At 42.9% G+C, this 22,879-nt stretch overlaps 1 protein-coding gene across 1 annotated transcript in view; it reads left to right on the forward strand.

Annotated features, from left to right (window-relative positions):
- Positions 1-22,879, forward strand: part of map2 (microtubule-associated protein 2) — a 409,127-nt gene that overhangs the window by 127,711 nt on the left and 258,537 nt on the right. The window contains exon 4 of the mRNA XM_068035858.1: positions 7,780-7,828. The gene's annotated coding sequence lies outside the window, so the exon portion shown is untranslated. The remainder of the gene's footprint in view (positions 1-7,779; positions 7,829-22,879) is intronic.

Consider the following 22,879-nt stretch of genomic DNA (forward strand, 5'->3'; position numbering starts at 1 on the left):
GATGGAGAATATATGAGGCTGGAAGCTCAGTTCATTGTCAAATAATGCACCAAGGTTGCAAACAGGCTGATTCAGCCTGAAAACAAAAGACAGTAAGGGGGATTGAGTTAGTGGCAAGGGTTTGGAGTCAATGATGATGTTTTTAGTCTAACCAGGGTTTAGCTGGAGGAAGTTATGGGTCATTCTAGATTGGATGTTAGGCAATCAGTACAGAGGCAGTGGAGAGAATGAGAGAAGTGATGGAGAGGGAGAACTGAGTGTCATTGATGGATATGTGTGGATTCTTCAAATTATGTCACTAAGGCACATCATATAGATGAAGGGGCAATTGATGGATCCTTGGAGACCTGAGGAGTTTCAAAATAGGAAGGGAAATCATTAGTAGAAATCAATTGCATGTGATTAGATAGGTAAGAGTTGAAGTAAGTGACGGTAGTCCATCAGTACCGGAGAACAGAGAAGTGTTGGAGGAGGATTGTGAGATTGACCATGCCAAAGTCTGTAGAGAAGTCTAGGTGGCTAAGGAAGGATAATGCTTCATAGAATCGTAGAATAGTACAGCACAGAAGACCATTCAGCCTATAGAGTCTGTTCCAACTCTTTCGAAGAGCAATCCAGTTAGTCCCACTCCGCCACTTTTCTCTCACATCCCTGCAACTTTTTCTTCTTCAAGTATCTATCCAATTTCCTTTTAGAAGCTACTACTGAATCTGTTTATACCACTCTATCAGGCAGTACATTCCAAATCTGAAACACTCTTTGTGTAAAAAAGTTTTCGCTCGTATCACCTGTGAGATACATGCTAGTGGAACAGCCAAACTGAGTGCACAATAGGCACCATGAAAAATACAAAGGGAGGTGCAAAGATGCCAACAAGCACAAATATTAGGGAAAAGCAAGCAAGGTCTGTACTGCAAGTTAACATCAGCTGCAAAATGCTATTGTAATTTCACAGTCACAGAAAGTTTCAGGTTATTTTGGTTCTGTGTGAGGGGTGGAAACCCAATAGAAGTGATTTAAATAGTAAGTTGTCAATTAGGTGGGCATGGATCTGGGAGATAATACAATCAAGCACCCTAATAAGGCAAGAAAAGCTCCAGATGCGATGATAGTGATAGTGAGCTTTTTAAGATGGAGAAGTGAAGAGGTTGATTTATGACCTAATTTTATTTCAGTAATATACCAGATTATGGCATTTGAGTATCTATGGCTTTATCTATATGATATCCATTTTTCTAATTTGAAATGAATGTTAACTGTGTCATCTGTAATGAGTCATTCAGCCTTTGGTCTTTTGGATGGTAATCATTATAGTAAAAGAGGTTTTACTCCAGGAAAGATTGACTGCATTAAGTACGAACTGTCAATATCAGGAACATTTTAAGAGTTGAGTTTATAGTCCATAGTATAGATATGATATATCAAAACACCGAGCAGGAATTTGAAAAGAAGGCTAGGGAGTTGACCAAAATGTTGGTTTTGAGGAAGTGGGAGGGATATGGTAAGGCAGTGTGCATTGGGAAATCAGTTCCAGAGTTCAGGGGTGAGCTGAACAAAGCTTCTGCTAGGAGAAGCAGAGTAGATGGGAAAGGAAAGGTGGCCAGAGCCCAAAAGTGAAGGGCACTCCTTGGGCCATAATGGAAAAGGTTGCAAGGGTACAGTGAGGCAAGAGCACAGAGGGATTTATAGACAAAGACAAGGAGACAATGGGAGGTGAACAATGTCAGGGGTGATAAATGAACTGGACGCAGTGAAACACAAGTTGTGGATGGTGGAATCCTGGATGAGTTGAAGTTTGTATTCGATGAAACATGGGACATATAAAATAAGTTAAACCTTGAGATGTCAAATGTGTTTTGAGGGTGTGGTGCAGCTGGTGTAGGAGCTAAGGCGGGCAATATTTCAGAACTGGATGTAAATATTTGGCAAAGGATTGGAATGTGAAGTTTGAATCTGAACGTTGTGTCAACAGGACACCACTGCAAAGGGCAGGGAAAGGGGATGGAATAGGAGGCTAGGATGCAAAGTTTCTGACTCGGGTTTTTGTCTTGCTGACATAGAGCTGGAGAAAGTTTCAGTTCATTAACCTGATGTGAACAGGCAGTCAGACAGCACAGCAAAAGCAGAGGGCCACTCCTGAATCCCACTCAGACCCCCTTAGCCGATCTTCAACAGACCTCTTTGCCAGCAAGCTGTTGCGCCTTGGCGTTTACATTATAATGGAGCTCAATACTGGGGGCACTTCAGGCCTCACCATTCAGGCACAGTGAATAAACTCTGTGCTGATGTTCATATGTTGTGATCCTGATCCGTTAGTTTACTCAAGGGCAGTAGGTCAATTGTTTTAATTTTAGCTGAGGAAGGAAAAATCCCAGAGGTAACAAGTTTCATAGGATCAGTTTTTTTTTATATCCCATCTATGCACCCCTTATTTGTTAATCAACAAGATTTGTGTAAGCTGTCTTTGGACATCGACCTCCCTGTTTAAAAAAATAATCTCTGACGACATATTGGAATTTCCCAAATGGGAGTGATTTTCTTGCAGTCAGCACAATTTCAATTATTTTCACTCAGTGATAGTCCCAGATGCTAAGAATCTTGATAACCAAGGTAAGCGACATAAAATGTGCTTTAGCCTAGTTAAACTTGTTTTGCAGTATTTTAACACGTTAATTTAAGGTGTTTGCAAGATAGTAAAAAAAGTCGGAAAAGTGTTCCGAGGAGTGATGTAATTTTTTGAACCAATACTTAAATTAATTGTGTAAAAATACAGGAATCAAGGCTTTTATGGAGAAAAGGGAAGCACAATGCAGCATTTGTTTGTTTCACAGATGGTGTCAAGATGATGATTAAGTCACTGTTGAAACAATAATTATTGACATTGTGGCGCTGTTATAACATTCAAATCCACAGTAAGTGTGGTAATTTCAAATGTAAGATGTTCTTTGCATGCTCTTCCAATTCCTGCAGCTGGAGCAAACTGCTCATTTAAGTTTGAAATAGAGCTTATTTGATCTATTAGAAAAGATCAATTAAGTAGGGATATGAGGACGTGGCTTGGGGGCAATCTAATACCAGTAATCTCCAATTCATGCATAAAAGTTCTTCCTTCACTAGTGAGTGCATTAATGCTTGGCCTCATTTTGTGCCAAAACTGCCACTGATTTGACTAAAATATGCCTGCTCATCCCTTTCACAATTTGTACCTTTTTTTATTGGACTATCCCAAAGGACAAAAACCATAATTATCAAAATTTTAGCTGTTTTCACACAGTGGTGATTGTAATCCTGAATAATTTTAATAAACATGACAGGTAACAGAAAATTTGCTTTTTGGCCTAATTAAACTTTTTTTTACCCTTATCCGTATATTACTTTAAGAAAGATCGTTACATTTCCTGATCACTGATATTACATAATACTATATATTTTTTAAAATTTCAGTTTTGACATACCTTTTGTACTGATGAACATAACATTTAGCTATCCTTGTTCTCACACCGCGGGGAGGCAGTGGCGTAGTGGTATCATCACTGGACTAGTAACCCAGTGACCCAGGGTATTTCTCTGGAGACATGGGTTCGAATCCCACCACAGCAGAAGGTGGAATTTGAATTTAATTAATAAAAACCTGGAATTAAAAGCTAGTCTAATGATGGCCATAAAACCATTGTCGATTGTTGTAAAAACCCATCTGGTTCACTAATGTCCTTTAGGGAAGGAAATCTGCTGTCCTTACCTGATCTGGCCTACATGTGACTCCAGACCCACAGCAATGTGGTTAACTCTTACATGCCCTCTGAAATGGCCTAGCAAGCCACTCAGTTGTACCTAACCGCTACGAAGTCAATAAAAAGGAATGAAACCAGATGGACCACCCGGCATCGACCTAGGCACCGGAAACGGCAACAGCAAACCCAGCCCTGTCGACCCTGCAAAGTCCTCCTCACTAACATCTGGGGGCTTGTGCCAAAGTTGGGAGAGCTGTCCCACAGACTAGTCAAGCAACAGCCTGACATAGCCATACTCACGGAATCATACCTTGCAGACAATGTCCCAGACACTGCACTCACTATCCCTGGGTATGTCCTGTCCCACCGGCAGGACAGACCCAGCAGAGGTGGCGGCATAGTGGTCTACAGTAGGAAGGGAGTTGCCCTGGGAGTCCTCAACATCGACTCTGGACCCCATGAAGTCTCATGGCATCAGGTCAAACATGGGCAAGGTAACCTCGTACTGATTACCACCTACCACCCTCCCTCAGCTGATGAGTCAGTACTCCTCCATGTTGAACATCACTTGGAGGAAGCACTGAGGGTGGCAAGGGCACAAAGTGTACTCTGGGTGGGGGACTTTAATGTCCATCACCAAGAGTGGCTCGGTAGCACTACTACTGACTGAGCTGGCCGAGTACTAAAGGACATAGCTGCTAGACTGGGTCTGCAGCAGGTGGTGGGGGAACCAACACGAGGGAAAAACATACTTGACCTTGTCCTCACCAATCTGCCTGCCGTAGATGCTTCTGTCAATGACTGTATTGGTAGGAGTGACCACCGTACAGTCCTTGTGGAGCCGAAGTCCCGCCTTCACATTGAGGATAGCGTCCGTCGTGTTTTGTGGCACTATCACTGTGCTAAATGGGATAGATTTCAAACAGATCTAGCAATGCAAAAATGGGCATCCATGAGGCGCTGTGGGCCATCAGCAGCAGCAGAATTGTACTCGACCACAATCTGTGACCTCATGGCCTGGCATATCCCCCTTCTACCATTACCATCAAGCCAGGAGACCAACCCTGGTTCAATGAAGAGTGCAGGAGGGCATGCCAGGAGCAGCAACAGGTATACCTCAAAATGAGGTGTCAACCTGGTGAAGCTACAACAGAGGACTACTTGCATGCCAAACTGCATAAGCAGCATGCAGTAGACAGAGCTATGCAATCCCATAACCAACGGATCAGATCTAAGCTCTGCAGTCCTGCCACATCCAGTCGTGAATGATGGTGGACAATTAAACAACTAACTGGAGGACGTGGCTCCACAAATATCCCCATCCTCAATGATGGGGAAGCCCAGCACATCAGTGCGAAAGATAAGGCAGAAGCATTTGCAACAATCTTCAGCCAGAAGTGCCGGGTTGACGATCCATCTCAGCCCCCTCCTGAAGTCCCCAACATCACAGATGCCAGACTTCAGCCAATTCGATTCACTCCGCGTGATATCAAGAAACGACTGAAGGCACTGGATACTGCAAAGGCTATGGGTCCTGACAATGTTCCGGCAATAGTACTGAAGACATGTGTTCCAGAACTTGCCGCACCCCCAGCCAAGCTGTTCCAGTATAGCTATGACATTGGCATCTACCCGGCAATGTGGAAAATTGCCCAGGTATGTCCTGTACACAAAAAGCAGGACAAATCCAACCGGACCAATTACCGCCCCATCAGCCTACTCTCAATCATCAGTAAAGTGATGGAAGGTGTCATCAACAGTGCCATCAAGCAGCACTTAACCTGCAATAACCTGCTCAGTGATGCTCAGTTTGGGTTCCACCAGGGCCACTCAGCTCCTAACCTCATTACAGCCTTGGTTCAAACATGGACAAAAGAGCTGAACTCAAGAGGCGAGGTGAGAGTTACTGCCCTTGACATCAAGGCAGCATTTGACCGAGTATGGCATCAAGGAGCCCTAGCAAAACTGGAGTCAATGGGAATCAGGGGGAAAACACTCTGCTGGTTGGAGTCATACCTAGTGCAAAGGAAGATGGCTGTGGTTGTTGGAGGTCAGTCATCTGAGCTCCAGAACATCACTGTAGGAGCTCCTCAGGATAGTGTCCTCGGCCCAACTATCTTCAGCTGCTTCATCAATGACCTTCCTGCAATCATAAGGTCAGAAGTGGGGATGTTCGCTGATGATTGCACAATGTTCAGCACCATTCGTGACTCCTCAGATACTGAAGCAGTCCGGGTAAAAATGCAGCAAGGCCTGGACAATATCCAGGCTTGGGCTGATAAGTGGCAAGTAACATTTGTGCCACACAAGTGCCAGGCAATGACCATCTCCAACGAGAGAGAATCTAACCATCTCCCCTTGACATTCAATGGCATTACCATTGACCAGAAACTGAACTGGAGTAGCCATATAAATACCATGGCAATAAGAGCAGGTCAGAGGCTAGGAATCCTGCAGCGAGTAACTCACCTCCTGACTCCCCAAAGCCTGTCCACCATCTACAAGGCACAAGTCTGGAGTGTGATGAAATACTCTCCACTTGCCTGGATGGGTGCAGCTCCAACAACACTCAAGAAGCTCGACACCCCATCCAGGGCAAATCGGCCCCCTTGATTGGCACACCATCCACTAACATTCACTCCCTCCACCACTGATGCACAGTGGCAGCAGTGTGTACCATCTACAAGATGCACTGCAGCAATGAACCAAGGCTCCTTAGACAGCACCTTCCAAACCAGCGACCTCTACCACCTCGAAGGACAAGAGCAGCAGATGTATGGGAACATCACCACCTGCAAGTTCCTGTCCAAGTCACACAGCATCCTGACTTGGAACTATATCGCCGTTCCTTCACTGTCGCTGGGTCAAAATCCTGGAACTCCCTTCCTAACAGCACTGTGGGTGTACCTACCTCACAAGGACTGCAGCGGTTCAAGAAGGCAGCTCACCACCACCTTCTCAAGGGCAATTAGGGATGGGCAATAAATGCTGGCCTAGCCAGAGACGCTCACATCCCATGAATGAATAAAAGAAAACTTAGGCAGAAACCAATTTCCTTCAAAGTTCCATAAATTTCACTGTCCCTAGAATATAGTTGCCTAAACAATGAATGTGAAGATGTTTAGTAGAATTACAGGCACCATGCTCCAATAAAAAAATACATCTAGATCCCCTTAGTAATCTGAAACCTTGGAAAATGTACGACCTACTTTACTGACTATGGGCAGAAATTGAAATGCTTCATTGACCACTGCCATTTTCAATCTTTAATCAAAACCCTAATTTGTATCATGTAATCTTTTCTAAATAATGTGCCAAATGTGTAGCCAAATAGTTGTTCTTCCCTTTGCAATTCCTTCATAGCAAATAATAATTTCCTGATTACCGAACACTATCTAAAGATATGATTATTTTTTGTCTCAAGCTATGTTTTTTTTGGTGAAAATATATGTTTAAAAAAACCTATTTCGAACTTTAAAAAACAGTTAGGTGTTTGTTAGCCTGAATTGCTGAGCTTGAATTACTTGGTCTCCTGGCATGATATTGTAAAGGGTTGGGGCTTTGATCCAAGGGATGTGCTTCACTGGTTGCAATTAAAATTCTCGTCAGGGAGGATGTGTTGCCAACTCCCAACATGCCCTGAAACATGCAGCAATATCCTTTATAATGGTCATGAATCTGACCACCGCCTCTCTGCACCACCCCCTCCCCACCGTATCCACCCAGCCTTCTAAATATTTCTGTGGTTGCTGAGCTGTTAACAATACAGCAAGAAAAATTTTCACTTACATTAGCTTCTGACCCAGCCGAGGGAATTGGGTTTATATTTTTTGTCTGTGAGAGGGCTGAATCAGGCTACAATAGAATCACCATGCCATTTGAGAATACGAATTAAGCTGTGTAGTGTATCAGCTGGTAAGATTGTTTGGAAATGGCTATTTCTGAATTAGGAAGACCGTTTAGAACATAAGTAATTTTTTAAAAAACTATCTCCAAGGACAATGAGTTGCATTTTTAGTCTAACTGACGGAAATGATTTATTTTTCAGAGTACAGCTGATTTTTCAAATTAGAAAACGTGAAAGATCTGTTTGAAAGGTATGCTCCTCAATTCCTTCTGTACCATGATAATGGAGAACAATTGTTAAATCATTCACTGCCTTTAAAAATAAGGTACTATATATTTGGTTGTTCATTGTACAGCAGTTTGTATTTAATGGTGAATATGTCTGTGATTGCATTTTCAAATCTGGAAGACTATATCCTGTCGGAGAGAAGTGACTCTAATCCTCATTATATTATTTTGTCAGGTTCACACATACCGTGTCAGACATCAGTGAGAGACCAAACGCTGTGAGAAACAAAATGGAGTATTGCATAGTTAACTGGATATTGTAGGCTGATTATAAAGTGGCTTGTTACATATTAATTTTAAACATCTTCGTAAACCATAATGTTACCACCATAATTCAGTCAAGATGTTGGATTGCAATATGAACATTTTCAATTTGTTTTATGTAATTTTTGCCTTTCTGAAGTACTAAAATATTAAGCTAACTTGTATCAGATTGCCTGCATTAGAAAGATCTTGTTTTTCCTAAATGCAAAACATTTAATTTCCCATTACTTTCCATAGATCAGTTGAAGCTTCTGATTCTCGGTAGAAACATTCCCCTATGTCATTTTTAGAAATGTCCAATGGTCTTTGCTTGTTTGTGCCAAATTAAGGATTGTGATTTTTTTTTCCCCCTCTCGGCCCACCTCCCCTAATAAGTTTGGTATGGCTTATCATCTCTTTCCCTCTACTCCAAAATCGAGATATTCTACTTTTCCAATCTAGTTGTGCCTCTGCCTTGCAGCATTATGCATATGTAGATGAGAACAGGATTGAGTTCAGTTATGATGATCCCATAATCAAAGAACCATAAAATGAACATATAGGTGAGGTAAAAGAATTGCTTGAAACTGTACCATTGAATGAATCAACATTTTTTGAGAAAGCTGTAGAAAAGTAGGGAGGGGAAAATGGAATTTTATACTAATGCATTTAGCTGCATGTCATAAACAATAGCCGAGAAATTATTGTTAGCATTGTCAATGGACAATCAGTTAACACATTCTAATACTTCCTTCTGTGTTCTATTTTAGTGCATGTATTAACCCATGTGTTAATCCAGTGAAGACTTGCTTAAAATAGTGGGTGTGGGAATTTCATACAAACATGCTAAACGTTCATTTGCTAATATTGGCGACCGTAATCTTTAACCTTTACCAGAAATGGGTGACACAGTGGCGCAGTGGTTAGCACAGCAGCCTCACAGCTCCAGTTACCCGGGTTCAGTTCTGGGTACTGCCTGTGCGGAGTTTGCAACTTCTCCCTGTGACCGCGTGGGTTTTCGCCAGGTGCTCTGGTTTCCTCCCACAGCCAAAGACTTGCAGGTTGATAGGTAAATTGCCCCTAGTATAGGTAGGTGGTGGGGATGTGGTAGGAATATGGGATTAATGTAGGATTGGTATAAATGGGTGGTTGATTGTCGGCACAGACTCGGTGGGCCGAAGGGCCTGTTTCAGTGTTGTATCTCTAAATAACAAAATATATAAATAAAAAATTTAAAGGGAAATGTTGTCATCATGTTCATGATGGTTTTACAGTGAATCTAATGCATAGAGAAGTGAATCCTAATTTCACTCCTGAAAGGTCTGGCTGTAATGTTTAGACTATGCCCCCTAGTCCTAGATTCTGCAACTAGCATAAATAGTTTTTTCTCTATCTACCTTATCTGTTCCCCTCAATATTTTGAAAATTTCAATTAAATCATCCCTTAGCCTTCTAAATTCCTTGGAATACAACCCTAGCTCGTATAATCTCGTAATCTAATCCTTGAGGCCAGGTATCATTCTGAGAAATCTACACTGCACTCCCTCCATGGCTAATATATATCTTTTCTAAGGTGTGGTGCCAAGAACTGCTCACCCTTAGTCACTGAGGATACTCCTCCCCTTCTACTATTTTCCTTGTCTTTTCTGTAGACCTTATAACCTGATATTCAGATATTCAGTTCCCAGTCCTGACAGTCTTGCAGCCATGTCTCAGTAATGGCAACCATGTCTTACCTTCCAATTTGAATTTGCATCTGCAGTTCATTCAGTTTGTTCCTTATGTTTTTGTATAAAGAATGTTTTTTGGGCCACACACCCTAACTTGTCCTTTAGCTGTAATGTTTCACTCACATATTTCTTATTTCTCCCTCCTGGTATAATCACTTTGCATCTTTCAGTTTATTGCCTAAAACATAATTTTTGACCTAGTCGACTCTCTTCCTTTTTGTTTGTTATTGAACTATAATTAATAGCTTTTCCACCCCTCCCCCATGCCCCCATTTACTAGTTTAAAGTCCTTGTGACTGTCCTGTTTATCCTTACTGCTAGGATCCTGCTATTAGCCTGGTTCAGGTAGAGCCTGTCCCAATGTACAGTTTCTTCTTGTCCCAATACTAGTGCTAGTGCCCCATGAAATGGATCCCCTCTTTCCCACACCACTCCTTTACCCACTTGTTTACCTCCCTAATCTGCCTAGCCCTATGCCAATCTGCACGTGGCTCGGGTAATAATCCAGAGATTATATCTCTTAAAGTTCTGTTCTTTAATTTAGCTCCTACTTCCTCTTAACAGGATGTCTTGCCTCCTCTCCCATTTTATGGTCCTAAAATGTATCATAATGGCTGGACTCTCCCCCTTACTCTCCAATGTCCTTTCAAGCCAGTTCGAAATGTCCCTCACCCTAGCACCAGGCAAGCAACATAACATGTGGGATCTCAATCATACATTATAAAGGATGTTATCTTTCCTCCTAATTTTTATTGCAGGTTATGACCGAGGCGGAAGAAATGCACTGTCAAGTCAGTCCCATCACTCCACAGGTCGCAGCATATTATTAATGTTTTACCACCTAACAGGAAAACAGCCTAATTAAACACTTTATTAACCCCCAGAATAAAATACACCAATCCAGGTATTTTTAGACAACAACGCATTAACTATTTCTTTTAAAAAAATCTTAAACACTATTAAGGTAATTCTATGTCTAAAGACCTTATAACTTCTTATTTAACCAAAGCCTCCCCATGCACACACACATACATTCAAAAACTAACAATGATTAATTGTTTTTTTAACTAGTGTTTCTTCAGAATAAAATAAGTAGCTGGGTTGTAAGTCCTGGTAAGCTACGTTCCGGGTTGATGAGGTATCCCAGAGCAGAGCAATCAGATGCACTCAAAGTCTCAAGGCTAATTCTTCGAAACAGTCTTTAATAGATAGGCATTCAAAATATTTCAGCTGCAGCAGGCATCACAGAGTTCTTTCAACGAGAAGCACAGCAATAGGTCTACTTGGATGTTTAAATTGGCGGTCTTTTAGTAAAATTTTGCTGAGAATTCCAGCAAACACACATAGGCAATAGAGAGTGTTACTTCTGCAGCAGACTTCTTGGAGTTTCGAAGTAAAACTAAATTTACTATCTATAAGGCAAATTGTTCTTATTCAGGGGTTTATTCCTCCTTAGGCAAACACAGTCTGAGGTCAATGTGGATTTTCTCTGCTGAGAAATAGACAGCTTCTTTTCAGTGTACAGCATGCTTTGTTTGTCTTCAGTTCAAACTGGTTTTAGCCAGTTTTACACAGAGTTAAAAGTTACAGTACACCATGTGACTACCTCTCTCTCTCCTGCTGTGGCCTCAGAACAGCTGCAGCTAGCGCACTGTGCCCCCTTAGTTTTTAAAGGCACACTGTTTTTACACGGAGGAGAAAAAAAAATAGTTCCATGACAAGGTCCTGTAAGCTTGAGGTAGTATGTATTTAACATTTTTGTCCAGTACTTTAATGCTTAGTGCAAGTTAGTGTGTAGAAGAAACTTAAAACAAAATAAAAATTAGATATAAATAATATAGACTGAGATATGGCAGAGCAGCTTCCATGTCTGGACTGTAGTTTGTGGACAGCAAAACTGTCCAGAGTGCACACAGCTGCAGTAGATTCACTTCTCCATGCATTAGATTCACTGTAAAAACCATCATGAACATGATGGCAGGCCTTTAAATATGGCGCCAGCACTTGCTCTGGAGTTATCTGACATTGTAATCAGTGTCTCGCTTTCTGCTCCCGATGCATGATTGTGTGGCCCTGTGCCTCCGCTATGTAAAATGGCTGCCCGCCGCCTGATCACAGTCTCGCCAACGTGACAAATGAGAATGGCGCCCATTTCTGGGCTCACTAAAATCAGCCCACTGTGTGCATTAGCAGGTACTTTTGTACAGTTTTTTGAATCACATTCAAATTACAACTGCTGACTCAGCTTCCTGCTCAGTTCTGTTCAGGCAATCGCTTACAGCTGATCGACAGCTAACTGCCACTGACAGGTAGTTACTGTTAGGCGTGAACTAAATTACAGTTTCTTTTACAGTTTTTAAATTTAAATACAAAAAGTTAAACTAAAAACTAAAATATTAGACGAAATCCCAGTTAGACACTACTCATTCTGTACTGCTTACCAGAGAGTTCCACTTGCACTAAATTCCCAACTTTTGTACTCTGTTTTGTGATCGCTGTGCAAAAAAAATTGTATTTCAATGGGTTAATTTATCAAAAGAATATATTCAAGAAAAGATGTGCTCTGTCGTTCCTTTTTTCAAACAGATAATCAACCACTTTTGGCATTAAAAATTTCAGAAATGATTGCTTTAGATCTATAAAGATAACATTTTTTTTGCTAATGGAAGTGAAGTATCATAAACAAAAAAACAAAACTGAAATGTGAATCCCTGTGTATTTATCTTAGAACTAGGCAATAAGAGATTTCTTGAACTTCTATCAAACCCATATGAGAGTTAGAGCACAATGCTGAGCAAGATCAATTATCTAAACCGTCAGAGTTTTATCCAATTAACCTGTTGACCACTCATGGCATCATTGGGCTGATTTTTCCATGCACAGGCTATGAAAGAAGATTGCTATATTTCTTATCAAAATAGACTCAATCAGGTATGTTGGCAATATTACAATCAGTCGCTTTCTCCCTGTTGTTTTTGATGGTCCTTGGGAGGTTCATTCATGGCTGTTGTACTTTTCCTTCCTCCCCCTTTTATCTGGCTGTAGAAACTCCCTGGAGTTCATCCTGGAAACAAACGAGAGAAATTACTGAATGTAATGGCTTCCTGTGCAATAAACACTTGCTTCTTTTTTAGAATTCCTGAAGTTGTATGGTGTTCCTGGTGTTTTGGTAACATTTGGCTGGACATAGTCTTCAGGCAACAGTAAGCGCTGCTGCTGTCTTGTAAAAATAAAAATGGTCAAAGGCCAGTCCATCATTCAGTCCTAAAATCTTTTAAAAAATTATTCACTGAAGTTGGATTTTATGGCCCAATTTTACCAAAAAGTTAACTTCAATATCTGTGCCTCATTATGTTAGCATATTTATTGTTCAGTGTCGCTGTACATGTAAGTATTATACAATTTATAGTGAATCTGATCTGCTAAGTTTGGATAAATATTCTACTTTGTGGTTCGACGACAGTGGTAACTTTTAATTATGATTGTGTTTGCAGTAAACAGCCCCTCAGCTCAACTGGTCAAATCCCATGTTTCACCTTAATGTTCTATCTCACCCAAGAGTTGGTTTTCATGTGGCTTTGTGTGTTGGCAAATTATTCCATTATGAGGTGGGGGAAACTTCATGGCTGAGCCCATTTCTGTCTTTGCCAAATCCGCACCTCCACACTTTCCAGAGGGGGGTTCACAGGAACATTGTTTGACTTCATTTTAAACCATCCCTAGTCTGTCGGGGAGCTGAGGTTATTTGAAGTACCCCTACTGCTGATGCAGCTCTGATCAACTATGCCTGCAAAGACTGGGAGTGAACTGGATTTGGAGGGAGCAATGCTACACAAGGTGGTATCTTTAGCTACAAAACCATTGTTTGCTCAGATTTTGTAATTTCTTCAGTGACCTGTTTTTGAATTGGGTATGTAGTGGCATCTCCATAATGCCATCTTTGGAAGCCTTAAGAAAAGCACATTGCAGCGAGTAATATGTTCTAAAGAGATTTTTTCTGTCAACTTTATGTTAATGATGGAGCTATAAACTAAGTCTGTTGTGCCAGAGTATGTGTGATGGTGCTATGTTTATAGAGATGCGTTAGCACCTCAATACTATGGATGCCCATTTGCATGCATTGAAAGTGCTCATTTTTGACAGTTGATATAAAAATACATCATTTAAAATTATCCTTTATATTGTATGAGCCATCAGTATGACACTTCAGGAGCAAAACTAGCTTGTAAAATTAACATAAAATGTTCAAATTATATTGTTCTCGGGATGCTTAATCATTCATAAATTTTGAAAAGCAATACAGAGAAAAGATGGCAAGATTTACTACAAGATGGCAAGATTGGCTACTGCCAAGGCTCCTTCAACAGCACCTTCCAAACCTGCAACCTCTACCATCTAGAAGGACAAGGGCAGCAGATACATGGGAACACCATCACCTGCAAGTTCCCCTCCAAGCCACACACCATCCTGACTTGGAAATATATCGCCGTTCCTTCACTGTTGCTGGGTCAAAATCCTGGAACTCCCTTCCTGACAGCACTGCTGGTGTGCCTACACCCCAAGGACTGCAGTAGTTCAAGAAGGCAGCTCACCACCACCTTCTCAAGGACAATTAGGGATGGGCAATAAATGCTGGCCTAGCCAACGATGCCCACATCCCATGAATGAATTTAAAAAAAAATTTAATTGAGTATTTTTTTTGTGCCTGTGAATTATGAGCATTGTTAATCTCTCAAATATTTTAAGGCTCTTAACTAGTGCAACCACCAAAAAAAGTGATGCTTGAGGCACAGGATACCCTTTCACCATTCTAGGAACATAGGACTTAGGAGCAGAGGTAGGCCATTTGGCTCTTCGAGTCTGCTCTGCCATTCGATAAGATCATGGCTGATCTGGTTGTGGTCTCAACTCCTCTTTCCTGTCTGCCCCCCATAACACTTGACTCCCTTGTCTATCAAAAATCTATCAAATTCAATGACCGCCCCCCGCAAACTCTACTGCTTTCTGGGGAAGAGAATTCCACAGACTAACGACCCTTTGAGAGAAAAATAATTCTCATCTCCGTCCTAAAAGGGAGACCTCTTATTCTTAAACAGTGTCCCCTAGTTCCAGTCTCTCCCACAAGAGGAAACATCCACTCTATCAGGTCCCCCCAGATTTTATATGTTTCAATAAGATCACCTCTCGTTTTCTGAACTCGAATGTGTATAGGCCCAACCTGTTCAATCTTTCTTCATAAGATAAGCCCTTCATCCCCAGAATTAGTCGAGTAAACTCGGCACTTGGTAAGGAGGTGCCCTTGGCGCTGCGCAAGTGGCAGGGAGAATGTGCATGGCTTGGGCATTGACTGGGGTTGTCACCCCCTCCTTCCACCATGGGAGCAGAAGAGTAGGGGGCAAGGCTGCCAATCACAATAGGATGGCTATCTGTCCAAAAGGAAGGCTGCAGCTGGCACTGGGGGCATGACTGCCAGATTTTGGGCCCTGTGTCGATGAGGGGCAACACCCTCCGCAGGAGGGGTGGAACTCGGGCATCAGGAGGGCAAGGGAGAGGGAAGAGGGGCAGGAAGGCAACAGAGGCTATTACTTCAACACAGGATCTACTTCTGACGATGGAGCTACCTGGAGATGATGTAGACCTAGTGCTGCAGGAGACTGCGCCTCACCAGGCAGATGGTCACAGAGATCTGCACCTCATCACTGAACACCTCACAGCACCGGTTGCCGTGCCCTGCTAGTGGCTATCATAGTCACTGTGGCCTTGAGCTTCAGCTGGGGACCTTAATGACATCTTGCAAACCGCTGCCACTACTGCATCTAACTGGTCACTGATGCCCTCTTTGCCAGAGCTGGATAGTACATTTATTTCACAACAGACACGGCCTCGCAGGGACAGAAGGCATTGGGTTTTGTCACCATCACTGGACTCTCCGAGGTGCAGGCCATCATCAATTGCACCCAAGTGACCATCAAGGCACCCATTTGGTAGGCCAGTGAAATTCATCAACGGGAAGGGCATCCACTCCCTCAATGTCCAACTGGTCTGCGACCACAACACGAGCTTCCTCCACGTGTGCACTCGTTTTCTTAGCAATTGCCATGACTCCTTCATCCTCTGCCAGTCTGTGCTGCCTCAGATCTTCACTCCATCCCCAAAGTACGTGGATGGATCCTCATGGACAAGGGATGTCACTTTAAGACATGGCTGCTAACCACTCTACGGGAGACCCAGGTAGAGGCACAGAGGCGATACAACCAATGCCACCTGTTCAGTAGGCCAACCATTGAGCAGGCCATCCAGCTTCTGAAGATGCGATTCTGGTGCCTGGACCAGTCGGGTGGTGCCTCCAGTACCCTCCTGCAAGGGTCTCTGACATTGTTGTGGTCTGTTGTATTCTCCATAACATGGCCCTCCAGAGAGGTATGGACCTTGAGGACGGTGAAGCCCTAGAAGATGACACTTCCTGCTCATACCTGATGAGAGAGAGGAGGAGGAATTGGAGGTTGAGGGAGATGACACTGAAGAAGTGCTGCTGTTGAATGCCAACGTAGCCTCTGGCCTGCCACCCTTCGGAAGAGGGCTTCTATCCTTCATGGCCTTGAGCATTAGATCCAAGTTGGCATTGATGAAGTGAGGGGTTGCCCTGCCCTGTGTGCCAGGCTTGGGCTCCCCTGCGACATCTCCCTTCCCTCTAGTGCAGTGGCAGGTTTTGGCACGAACCACATATCTCTCCCTCAGGACAACCAGCAGCCTCAATGATGGGGAGTCTTAAATCATTCCCAAACTTCATCTGACCCACCACAGGCTCTAATTGGATAGGAAACTGTCTCCATATGAACTAAGGGCTCATTCTCGTGAAAATCTTAGCTTTAATCAGATTCCCACGCGAGGAAGGTTTCTGACCAGAAAAGAAACCTGCCTCCTATTTCCTGCCTGCGTGGTGAGAATTCTGCCCCCGATCCATTTGAGAAGGCTTTATCATTTGGCAAATGTAGAGTGCCCACCAAAGCTACTAAGTATCATCACCTCATTCCATGACAATATGAAAGGCACAATTCAGCATAGCGGCGCCTCGTCAGACCCCTTTCCTATCCTGGATGGCGTGAAACAGGGCTGTGTTCTCGCACCTACACTGTTTGGGATCTTCTTCTCCCTGCTGCTCTCACATGCGTTCAAGTCTTCAGAAGAAGGAATTTTCCTCCACACGAGATCAGATGGCAGGTTGTTCAACCTTGCCCGTCTAAGAGCGAAGACCAAAGTTCAGAAAGTCCTCATCAGGGAACTCCTCTTTGCTGACAATGCTGCATTAACATCTCACACTGAAGAGTGTCTGCAGAGTCTCATCGACAGGTTTGTGGCAGCCTGCAACGAATTTGGCCTAACCATCAGCCTCAAGAAAATGAACATCATGGGATAGGACGTCAGAAATGCTCCATCCATAAATATCGGCGGCCACACTCTGGAAGTGGTTCAAGAGTTCACCTAACTAGGCTCAACTATCACCAGTAACCTGTCTCTCGATGCAGAATTCAACAAGCGCATGGGAAAGGCTTCCTCTGCTATGTCCAGACTGGCCAAGAGAGTGTGGGAAAATGGCACACTGACACAGAACACAAAAGTCCAAGTGTATCAAGCCTGTGTCCTCAGTACCTTGCTCTATGGCAGCGAGGCCTGGACAACGTACGTCAGCCAAGAGCGACGTCTCAATTCGTTCCATCTTCGCTGCCTCCGGAGAATCCTTGGCATCAGGTGGCAGGACCGTATCACCAACACAGAAGTCCTCGAGGCGGCCAACATCCCCAGCATATACACCCTACTAAGCCAGCGGCGCCTGAGATGGCTTGGCCATGTGAGCCGCATGGAAGATGGCAGGATCCCCAAAGACACATTGTACAGCGAGCTCGTCACTGGTATCAGACCCACCAGCCATCCTTGTCTCCGCTTTAAAGATGTCTGCAAACATGACATGAAGTCCTGTGACATTGATCACAAGTCGTGGGAGTCAGTTGCCAGCGATCGCCAGAGCTGGCGGGCAACCATAAAGGCAGGGCTAAAGCGTGGCGAGTCGAAGAGACTTAACAGTTGGCAGGAAAAAAGACAGAAGCACAAGGAGAGAGCCAACTGTGTAACAGCCCCGACAACCAATTTTATCTGCAGCACCTGTGGAAGAGTCTGTCACTCTAGAATTGGCCTTTATAGCCACTCCAGGCGCTGCTTCACAAACCACTGACCACCTCCAGACTCTCTCGAGTCAAGGAGGCCAAAGAATGTAGAGTGCTTGATTTTTGTTTTGATTTCAATCAGAAGTTTCACTATCCTGGTTATCCTTTGAAACTTAACTAACTACGTTAATTATTTTAAAAATAACAGCTCTTACACTATCTAATTTCTAACTTCTCCCTTTATGTTCTTTAATCAAGGTTATCAGTACTCTTTAATGTCAGGTCTGTTATGGTTGTAGAGGAAATGTATTTGAATGACTGGGAACGTGATGTTAGATCCAGGCCTTGCCCCAAAATGTGCAGATGATCTTGTGGTGGAGCATACAACCAAGCAAAAAAAAACATTGTAGCATGGCATGGGGGGTGTGGCTGGGGATAGTGTTAAGAACAAGGCTGGAGGAGTGCACTGTCTTTGTCTAGTTCCACTTCTCCACAACATATATTTAAATGTGCACCCAGTTACCGATGCAGCCAGTTATATCCTTACTATTTTAGTTTCAGAATAAAATCCACCAACCAGGTTTCCTTAATAAGCAACAAAAGTATTAGTTTAGTTAAAACAAGACTTAGTCAATAATGATGCAGAGCTTTAACAACAGTTTGAAATATGACAGTAAACATTCCCTTCTAAATCCCCAACACACGCACACACACTGGTTAAAGGAAAAATAAAGATGCTTTGGCCAAAGTACTTGTTAATTCTTGAAGAAAAAGGGTAAAATATGTTATGTTCCAGATGACATACAGTTTGGCATCCGAGTAAACGTAGACGGGTCACTGGGATCTTTTCAGAAGCAGTTTCAGGATATGGCGAGAGGAAGCTTCTCAGGAGATGTGCCATTTCGGTTTCTCTATTTCTTACATTTGAGTGTCAGGGTTTCTCAAAGAGGTGAAGAAAAGAGGAACTGGTCTTGTCTCTTAGCAGGCTGACTTCCGAACTCAACTGACTCACAACAGTATTCAAAAATGAAACCCACTCTTGAGCACCATAAATCTTGACATGTCACTTCTCTTGTAATCAACCCCCATAGTCAGAAGGCACCTGTTGTTTACTTAGCTGAAGACATGTGACATCCAGTAAATGTTTTTAAACAGAGTCGTTTAAAAAAAACACATCCAAGGAATCCCTTCAGTCTCAAATGAATCCATCTCCACAATTCTAAAACATAAGTCCTCAAAAAATATTTTAAAATGGAAGCACTTTCATAACAGGTGGTGGTGGAGCTCCCTCTGTTGGGGGAGGCCATGGTATTGGCATCTCTGTTCCATCTCCCTTTCGAGATTGGTGTGTCAAATTAGATCCATATGTTATCAGTATGATGATTTTATACTTGATATTACTGTCAGATTGTGCTAGAGGTTCAATAATTTCAACATTGCTGTCAGCAAGTTGCAGTGTTAAACAGCACAGGAGTAGGCTATTCGGCACATTGTGTCCGCGCCGATCATCAAGCATAAATTTTTCTTAGGGTGGCACAGTGGCGCAGTGGTTAGCACCGCAATGTCTCAGCCCCAGTGACCCGGGTTCAGTTCTGGGTACTGCCTGTGCGGAGTTTGCAAGTTCTCCCTGTGACCGCATGGGTTTCCGCCGGGTGCTCCAGTTTCTTTCCACAGCCAAAGACTTGCAGGTTGATAGGTAAATTGGCCATTGTAAATTGCCCCTAGTGTAGGTAGGTGGTAGGAGAATGGTGGGGATGTGGTACGGAATATAGGATTAGTATAAATGGGTGGTTGTTGGTCGGCACAGACTTGGTGGGCCGAAGAGCCTGTTTCAGTGCTGTATCTCTCTATGACTCTATAACAATGGAGACGTGCTGAATGAGATGTTTCTGTTCCCTATGCCTTCATAGGGATTGGGATGTGACCAACAGAGGTCAGACCAGGTGTACATCTTCAAGCGCTGGCTGTGTGGTACTAAAATGAGGGCCCAAGCTAGGATCATGGCTGGAATCCCTGAATATTTGGCAGTAAGCTTTACTTTAATAATTTCCAAAGCAGCCCGTTTGCAGTAGGCACCGCAGAGATACCAATGAGGGCAACCCACAACTGCCCCTACCTTCATCTAGAAATCTGTGAACCGATCTTCTGGCCTGTGCCAGTGGAAGGTGACCCAGGTGCGGCTCTGATGCACCACTGGTTATGTTGACAGCTGCCATGGCCATGATAATTCAGGGAATTGTCTCTGACCTCCCGCACTTTGATAGGGCCAACTGCAGATACCGCAGATGAATGTATCCCAGCACTTGAGCTGGAATGTTCTCTTCACTCCGAAAGCCCCTTGCAAATTTTATGCACCTACATTACTCAGTAAACAAAACCAAGTAATTTGAGATTAGTTTTGCTACAATCCTGATCATTAATTAAAGCAAAATCTTTGCAGTGTTGAATTTTAATTGCCGTTTGCGAAGCAGAAGTGAACTGGGGATGAAAGGGAGACCAAGGGCTAATTGCTGTTGGTTCAAATGCAATGGCTTCTGTAAATTTCCTTTTGTAATCTACTGCGAAAAATTAGACGTTAAAAATTATATAATATGAACCTCTTTAAAACACTTTCAAATGCCTGCCTGTATTTCTTCCAACCAATAACTCCTCGCCAAAGCTTTCACAGCAGTCAAGCTTTGCCTCATTGTAAATTATTTAATCTGGGGCTTGGTGTAAAATTAGTTTTCAGGAGAACCATCTCTATAAAATAATGTAGCCAGTTGCAGTAAATCTTAGGATTTTGTTCTTAGTTGGCGAGGGATTTTGTAATTTATACAGCACAACCTTCAGGATATTTCTGTAAAAGAGACATGAATAAAGATTTTCCCTTGATTGAAGAAGGATTTATTGTAGGCATCAGCCTTGGCTGAGTGGTGGCAATTTTGCCTCTGAGTTAGAAGGTTGTGGACTCGAGTCCAACTCCAGAAACTTGAATGTATAACCTAGACGGCATTTCTGTGCAGTACTGAGGGACTGCTGTACTGTCGGAGGTGTTGTCTTTTGGATGAGATATTAAACAAATGTTTCCCATCTGAGGTGGGTGTAAAAGATCTCATGATTCTATTCAGAGATGAGCAAGTGAGTTCTTCAGTTCCCTCAATAAATATCCAAAACATTTAAGCTGGGCATTTATTTAATTGCTTTTTGTGGGACCTTGCTGTATGCAAATTTGATGCCTTAAATATATGAAGAGTTCTATCATGAACTTACTCCCCACACTGCTCATCAATCCCTTATTTAAGGAACACAGTTTTCCTTCTCTCGCCAAAAAAGCAGTTTTGTTAATTATCTCTGTAAATTCTTCTCAGTGCCAGCTAACTGAAACATATTGGGCTAAATTTTTACAGCTCGCCACCGATGGCATGGCACAAGCGCAAGATGTGTGCTGTTGAGCCACTGCGGTATTTAGCGTGGCGGCTCATTTACAAGGAGGGGGCGGAACACCCGCCCCAATGACATAGAAGGGGTGGGTGCTCCGTCCATGGCAACAGTGTCTGGCGCCATTTTTAAAGGGCTTCAAGGCCTTCAGTTAGATTTAAATTTTTAAAGGTCCCAGGTTCCAAAAAATAAAGTTAAACTTTTAATAGCACTTTGAATCGCCTCTCCCACCCCCCCAATGAGTTATCAATGTATAAGTTGCCCTCTTGCCCCCCAAAAAAACTTTTTTCCGATCTCAAACTGTCCCCCCACCCCCCCGAACTTTACTAACTTTGACCCTGAACCCCTTCCCACCATCCCTGCAACCAACAGGAAGAGTTTAACCCGCTTCTCCCCACCCTGAAAACTTCTGTCCTCCCCCCTCCGCAGGCACAGGAGTTCCAGCAGCAGGCCAGAATATTGGCATGAGGTGGCCATCGGGATGAGGTAAGTGATTATGCAGTAATTAGCATTAGTTTACATATTTAAATTAAGGTTCCATCGCCGAGCAGCGGGGGGTCACCACGAGGCCAAGCAGCCACTGGAAATATGGGGCGGGGCCTTCCCGGCATCGAGGCTGGTGGGCCTCTCTCAGAGATATTTTCCGGGCCCCTCCCACCCCCGCCACGGCCCCTGACGTCGGGGGGCTGATAAAAATCCAGCCCATTGATTATGCTGTTCAGTTCATCAGTTAGTATGGTGTCATTCTTTATTGTTTACTTTGACCATAGACAGGTCTGAAAGTAGGCTGTGACCCAGTGGATGGCATGGGGCACTGGGTGTATCGTACAAAGAGAAGAAATGGAGAAGTAGATGGACTGTGGTCTTTTTTCAGTGAATAATTCATAAAACATACAAGTGCTGTAATGGTTTGAAGTGAGTTTAATTGATTGCAAAATTATTGCTGAATGTGTGTATTAAAACAAGCAGACAAATATCAAGGCAATCTCCATATCTGTAGACTAAATTGAAAAGAGCATACACAGGAATTGGAGGCCTTACTGAAGAGATGTTGGAAGTTACCAGAAGCTAAAGTGTATCCCTAGCTGCTCAATTTTTTTTTTAGCTTGCAATCAGCTGAAATTACATCTGATCCTGCAGGGAGTGGCAGACTATGGTTACCACTTAGCAAAAGGCAGTAATACTTTCCAGTTTCAAGGAAACACAGCATGCAGAATGTTCCAGTATTTATATAATGGCTGATACAACCACACCAAATTAGACCACACCTCCTTTAATTGGAGAGTGCAGTTATAATGAATGACTAGCTGGTTTTGCTTTTTGACTTTTTTGTACATTTAAAGTGTACTGTATGCAATATAACACTGAACGTTGACTACACTTTTTATTATCATAGTTTCTTTCGGTTTTGGTTCACAATGTGTGTAGAATATTATACAACTTTGCCTTGTTTTAAATC

The sequence above is a fragment of the Heterodontus francisci genome, chromosome 7 (assembly GCF_036365525.1).
Source record: "Heterodontus francisci isolate sHetFra1 chromosome 7, sHetFra1.hap1, whole genome shotgun sequence".
Classification (NCBI taxonomy): domain Eukaryota; kingdom Metazoa; phylum Chordata; class Chondrichthyes; order Heterodontiformes; family Heterodontidae; genus Heterodontus; species Heterodontus francisci.